Below are 6,289 nucleotides of genomic sequence, written 5' to 3' on the forward strand. Positions count from 1 at the left end.
GAATAGTGGGTGCCAAAGTTCTAATTCTGAAATGCACTCCCTTAGTGTATGGCTGATGGCACTGCTCCTCAGCATATATCGCCACCAATCAGAAGGCAAAGCCCAGGTCCCGCCCACACCACAACTGCTGCGACAACCTGGTCTTTTGCATATGGAAGCTGATTGTTGTTGTAACAACAATCCACACCTCATTGTTGTAACAACAATCCACACCCATTCCACACCTCAAACTCCCCCCCCCCCGCAAGGCAGTTGGGATTTTCAGTTGCATAACATTCCTCATAGGGGAGAGGAGAATGGGTAACAATAGTTACCACTCTCCAGGTGAGGGCTACAGATAACTCAAACATACAAATGCTCTTCAGGTAGCAGAGATCAGTCCCTCTGGAGAAAACAGTGAAATCTGTCATTAAACCCTGCTGAGGTCGCCACAGGAAACTGACACTGTTTCCCCAAAGCCAGAGCACTCTCCCAGAGCCTCTTTCTAGATCCCGTTGTATTTATTTCTGCAACGGGCATTATTTCTAGTGTGCTAATAAACTGTGAGCTTATCCATCAACATTAGGTGCTTGACAAACTCTCCATAACCAATCACTTCTCTATGTAGGAATCTGTTATATCCACACTCGTGCTAAAGATAGTCCCACTGCAATTATCAAATTCATAGTTCAGTTTTACTTTTGCTAGAAATATTTCTTAATAAATCGCTGGATACAGTTCAAATGTATAACCTTTTACACAGTTCAAATTTATAACTTTTTTATTATTTCTATTTTGGCCGCTGCCTTTTTTCCTCATCTTTCTCGTGGTGCACTTGGCAGCGGGAGGAGTCATTTTGTTGAGATCTGCTGTTATTGCAATCATGTTTTCAAAAATTGCACATCCACAACTGTCTGCTGTTCTCCATCACGGTATTCATGCTTCAGTGACTTCAGCTATGTCTGTTGTAACTAAGAAAATGGTCTAGTGCCCACCACCATCTGACTACATATATGAGCAGGAGGCCAAGTATGGTGCACATAACTACTATGCACTCCCTGTTGCTCTTGAAAAAGGAAAATGTGTTTATGTTTGGCAGGGCTATTTTTGGGCAGGAACGCACAGGAACGGAGTTCTGGCTGGCTCCTGAGTTGGCCATGCCCAGCAGGAACTCATTAGCATAATAGGCCACACCCAACAGCAGAACCTCATTAGGATTGGCTACATTCGGGGTGTGTGGTCTAACATGCAAAGGGTTCCTGCTACAAAACAAGTCCTGGGTTTTTACAACAAACAAGGTAAACAGAATAAGAAGCAAAAGGTGGGTGTGGCTGGATGACAACACTTCTGGTGACATAGGGTGTGGCCTAATATGCTAATGTGCTGTCAGGGTGTGGCCTACTTTGCTAATGAGTTTCTTCTGTTGGGTGTGGCCTGTTATGCTAATGAGTTCCTGCTGGGCTCTTTCTAGAAAAAAAGCCCTGATGTTTGGGATGTAGAAGGCAGAAGACACGTTGACTGTTTAAGTGCGTACAGTGCTGTCAGTCAAGGCCATTGTCACCCAAAGTTTGTAGCAGCATTGAAATCCCAGTCTGAGAAACCTACCCTTACCTCAAGAGCATTGTACAATGATGTGCTTGGTGAATACAAAGAGTTTATCACTAAAATGTTCAGCTACAACAAAGTGCTTCCGATGAACACAGGTGTGGAGGCCAGAGAAATAGCATGTAAACTGGCTCATAAGTGGGTGTATATAGTAAAAGGAATTCCAAAATATAAGGTGATGATGATTTTTGCAGCTGGCAACCTTTGAGGAAGCCAAATCCAAACAAAACAGACCTCCCAGTAATCACACAACAAAGAAAGCAAAACTGGGGCCAATGTAGAACCAATAATACACTCTAAAACATAAGTAATATGCTGAATACAATTGCTTTATACTAGATAGTCACTATTAAGTGTACAAAATTTCCCCAAACATTTACAATAACAAGATAATACAATAGAATGTCAGTAGCTGCCAACAGCCCCAAGATATCAGTGGAAATCCTAAACAGTTACTGTTGGCAGTCAAAAGAGTATAAGGCTTATTGAGCTAAAAGCTACTAGAGCTTGACGAAGCAGCCGGCTTGTGCTTGGTTTCGTGTAATGACTTCCTCATAAGCAGCTTAACTGTAAGATAAAATCCATAACAATACATAACAATACATGTCAAACAGAATTGAGCATAGCACTTAACACAGTTGACAAATCCACAATAAACGTTTAACACAATTGACAAACCCACAATAAAGGTTAAGGTATACTACCTGATGTTGTATACAAGTTTTCTTAATATGTGTAATCTCCTGGTTTTTAAGATACCATTAATATAGGGACTAGCCCTTATTTCCTACAAGATAGAAGTATTAAGGTTTAGTGCAGTTATATTTTATTGTATTATATTAAGTTAAGTAAGGCAATTCTACTTACTACCCACCTTGGACCATATCTCATATGGGACCTGTCCTTGATAGACTAAGCTTCGTAGCCAAGGTCTCTCTGTTCTACTGCTACATGTTTACCATATATATCCTAAGTGACACCACCTGCAAGTTCCTATTAAAGAGCCCTGCAATTTGGGCTTAAAGTCTGTATGTTTTACTATTACATGTATATCATATGTATCTTAAATGATGTATAACATAGATATCTTTTATAAAAAACATGTATAATCTATAGCTAGGTTTAATCCTTTAGGGTATTGTGTTTGTAGTCTATGTATCCAGAAAGCCTCACGTCTTTCTAAGGCTTTTTTAACATCCACCTTACTGTATTTATAGGTGTTGAAGGTTTCAAGCACTAAAAATTTAAGATCATTACAGCTGTGTCCCTGTTCAACAAAATGGGGGACCAATGCAATGCAAATCTTAGCCCCAGAGTGTGACAATAGCAGGATGAGAAAGGGTAAGTGGGGGGGGAGAATAAATTTTCTGGTAGATGGTAGGCATGGCACTGGAAATACTTATCTGGGTTTGGCCAGTAAACTCACTCCAATTTGTATAAAAACACATAAAACTTTATTTACAAAAACAAATGACAAACAACACATAGTCAGGGGAAAGAATGTATACAGTTCAGCAAGGAATGCCTACCAAAAAACCAAGCTGGCTATTCTACTCAGTACTTTTCCTATCAGGCACATAGCTCTGGCATCTCAGCTGGCGTTCCTGATGAGCAGAGTCTCTGGAAGCATAGCAGGGTTGAAGAGAGCTTCAAGGCAGTCTCTTCTCAGTCTTCTCAAGCTCCCTATTCTACACAGGTGTTCTTATGCTAGCAATCACCCTTAGCCTATTAACCATTTAGCCAAAAGAAAGCTGTTACTAACATAGATCTCTAAATGGCAAGCTGTCAATCACTCTAGATGACAGTTGTCAGCTGCTGCAAGTTAATCACTTCTGCCAGCCTAAGCAACAATTCTGATAACAAGCCAGCAGGTGGGGGTGATTCTACAGTCAAGAAAGCTAACACTTAGGCAGAAAAACTCACTTAAAGGAGACCAGTTTCTTGACACAGAGTTAGAAGGGATCACCTACTCCAACCCCATTGCTCAGTGCAGGAATTAGTCAACTACAGCACCCCACTTTGCTTAAAGGAGTACATGCCTTTAAAAATGTTTTTAAATGATTGAAGAAAAGTATTTACAGGAGAAAGTCTTGTGGGGCTGTGCCTTAAGAAAGGGGGCGGAGCCCCCACAAGCTCCACCGTAGCTATGGGCCTGCCTTGAGGTGTTTATCTTGTTTCTGCTGTGTTGTGTGATGATGAAGTAATGCTCACCATTAAACCTGGTGAATATGGCTCCATGTATGGAAGGAACCTATTGGTGTGTCAGGTGGCTGTGGGAGCACTTGAGATAACTGAAGAATAATTAACAAAAAAATGCAGAATCCATGGGCAATATATTGAGGAATGAACTTATGAAGTCCCCATCAGATATTGTGACTGTGTCAGTGGAAAAGATCTATTAAATGCTATTGTTATTCATAAAACTAAAGACTGTGATGCCTGGAAAGTGTGCCTATGACTCCGTGACAATGGACTTCTGGCCAAACCAATACATGGTGACACCATCAGATTGGCCCATCCATTGGTGATAAAAGAGGATGAGATCAGAGAATGCATTGAAATTATCCACTAGACGATCTTATCTTTCTAAAATCACATGTTCAAAGCATGCCTTCAAATTGAATCGTGTGTTTTTGCAACAAGTGATGCTCTGGAGTCCCCTATTAATAGTTTTTCCCCTTCAAGGTTATGATTAAACTTTTTAAAATCCTAAAACTGAATAGCTAATCTTTTTAATGATGGACTTAAGAAAAAGCAAATGGCTATTCTTCAATATACTTTCTGTATACTTTGGAAAATGTGTTGGATTTCATTTGAAGAACTATGAACTAATTAATATTTTGTTTATGAATATCACCCAAAGCTTTAAATATAAATTGTTTAATGTACCAAATGCTAGCATCTTAAGAAGATGTTTAAAAATAACTATATTGGGCTTTTTAAAAAGTCCTTTGGTACTGCATAAAGTCTTGATGTTGGTGCTGGTTGTGTCCTCTCCAGAGATCCTAGGTTGTAATATGAAGTTCTTGACAATGGTAGAATCTTACTCTTTTCAGAAAGGTGCATCTGTTTGTAAAGGTTAACCAAACTGGATGCCATAGGTCATATTGTAAAGAATGTATGTATTTAATGGAATACGGGCACTGATTCTAGATTGCATGGTTTCATCTGAAAGACAATACCTATGTTTAAAAGTCAAAGACTATTCTAAAATTGTTTTTTTGTTCATTTTCATTGAAAGATATTCTATAGAAACTTGTTAATACAACTAATTATTTCTATTTCTGTACATATCACAGAATTTTTTGACCATGACACAATCCCACCACATATGCAGTCATGTATCCTCACTTTCATCATATTTCCAGAAAAAGATGGAGCCTCCAGAAATCTCGGAGGCCTCCCTGAGCCCTGGGGTGGTGGCCTTGGACTCTAGGGGCAAATTCCACCTCTTGCGTGAGGTCATTCTGGCTCCCCCAGCTCTCGTTAGGGGCTCTTTAAAAAGTTATGGCCGCAGCTGCTGTTCTCGGTGGCAGCTGCGACGCCCGCGGGGGGCGGGCGAAATGTTCTCCTGCCTCCCTGAACCCTGGGGTGGTGGCCTTGGACTTGTAGGGGCAAATTCCACCTCTCGCGTGTGATGTCCGAGCGGCAACTTTTTTCCCACCATAGAGAACAATGGAGGGGATGGGGGCAACCTGTTTTGGGGCCCATAGAATTGGACCCCCTGGTTCAATGTTCCTACATCATGGCAGGTATCTTGGGGAGAGGCTCCAGCAGCTACCCTGCAATTTTGGAGCCTCTCCCTCAAACCCCCTCTCCTCCACCCCCCAGAATATACCCTATGTTTTCGCCATTGACTTCAATGGCCCATCTCCCTTATAAATAATAGCCGAATGGTGGTGGCACTTCTCTAGAACATTCCACACACTCCAAAATCAGTTCGCTCTCTGATCTGTCATTAAGAGGGTCTCCCTATCCACTGGCTGCTTTGCCTGAATCCTGCCTTCAACATTCTAAACAGTTTGCTCTTCCTCTCCCCCCCACAGCCAGTCAGAACACAGAGGTTATTTTCATATGCAGCCTCATTGGCCTTTGCCTTGGAACACAGAGGTCATTTGCATATGCGACTTGATTGGCTTTTGCCTCTAACATTCTAAACAGTTTGCTCTTCTGAGGTAAAATGTGTCCAATCTCCAGGTGAGGGCTGGAGATCACTCAGAATTCCAACTGCTTTCCAGATAGCAGAGATCAGTTCCCCTGGAGAAAATGGTGGGCTCTGTATCCTTATATGCTACTGAGGTGGCCCCCATGACAGCCAATGTGACGTAGAAGTCAGGGCTTCGTTGCCAACCTCCAGGTGAGGACTGGAGACCACTCAAAATTACAACTGTTCTTTAGGTAGCAGAGATCAGTTCCTCTGGAGAAAATGGTGGACCCTGCTGAGGTCACCACAGCAAATTGACACTGAGTGTCCAAGGCCGGGGCACCCGCCTAGAGCCTCTTTCTAGAGGCCGTTGTATTTATTTCCACAACGGGCCTTTTTCCTAGTAGGATATAATGGGGCCAAACTGCGGGAAGCCAATTCTGATCAGAGATTCTGAATCGGCCCGCAGCAGCCTGAAAGGGGCCCGAATGGGCCATTTTCGGGGGTGCATTGGGTTCAGATGAACTGAATGCACATCCCTCCAGCAGCTGGCTTGCTTGG

General features: G+C 42.1%; 1 pseudogene; it reads left to right on the top strand.

The window, feature by feature from the left end:
• Positions 1-862: 862 nt before the first annotated feature.
• LOC107109206 lies at positions 863-1,792 on the top strand (annotated as a pseudogene).
• Positions 1,793-6,289: the final 4,497 nt, after the last annotated feature.

The sequence above is a fragment of the Gekko japonicus genome, unplaced genomic scaffold, assembly GCF_001447785.1.
Source record: "Gekko japonicus isolate JY-2015 unplaced genomic scaffold, Gekko_japonicus_V1.1 scaffold4, whole genome shotgun sequence".
In the NCBI taxonomy this organism is placed as follows: Eukaryota; Metazoa; Chordata; class Lepidosauria; order Squamata; family Gekkonidae; genus Gekko; species Gekko japonicus.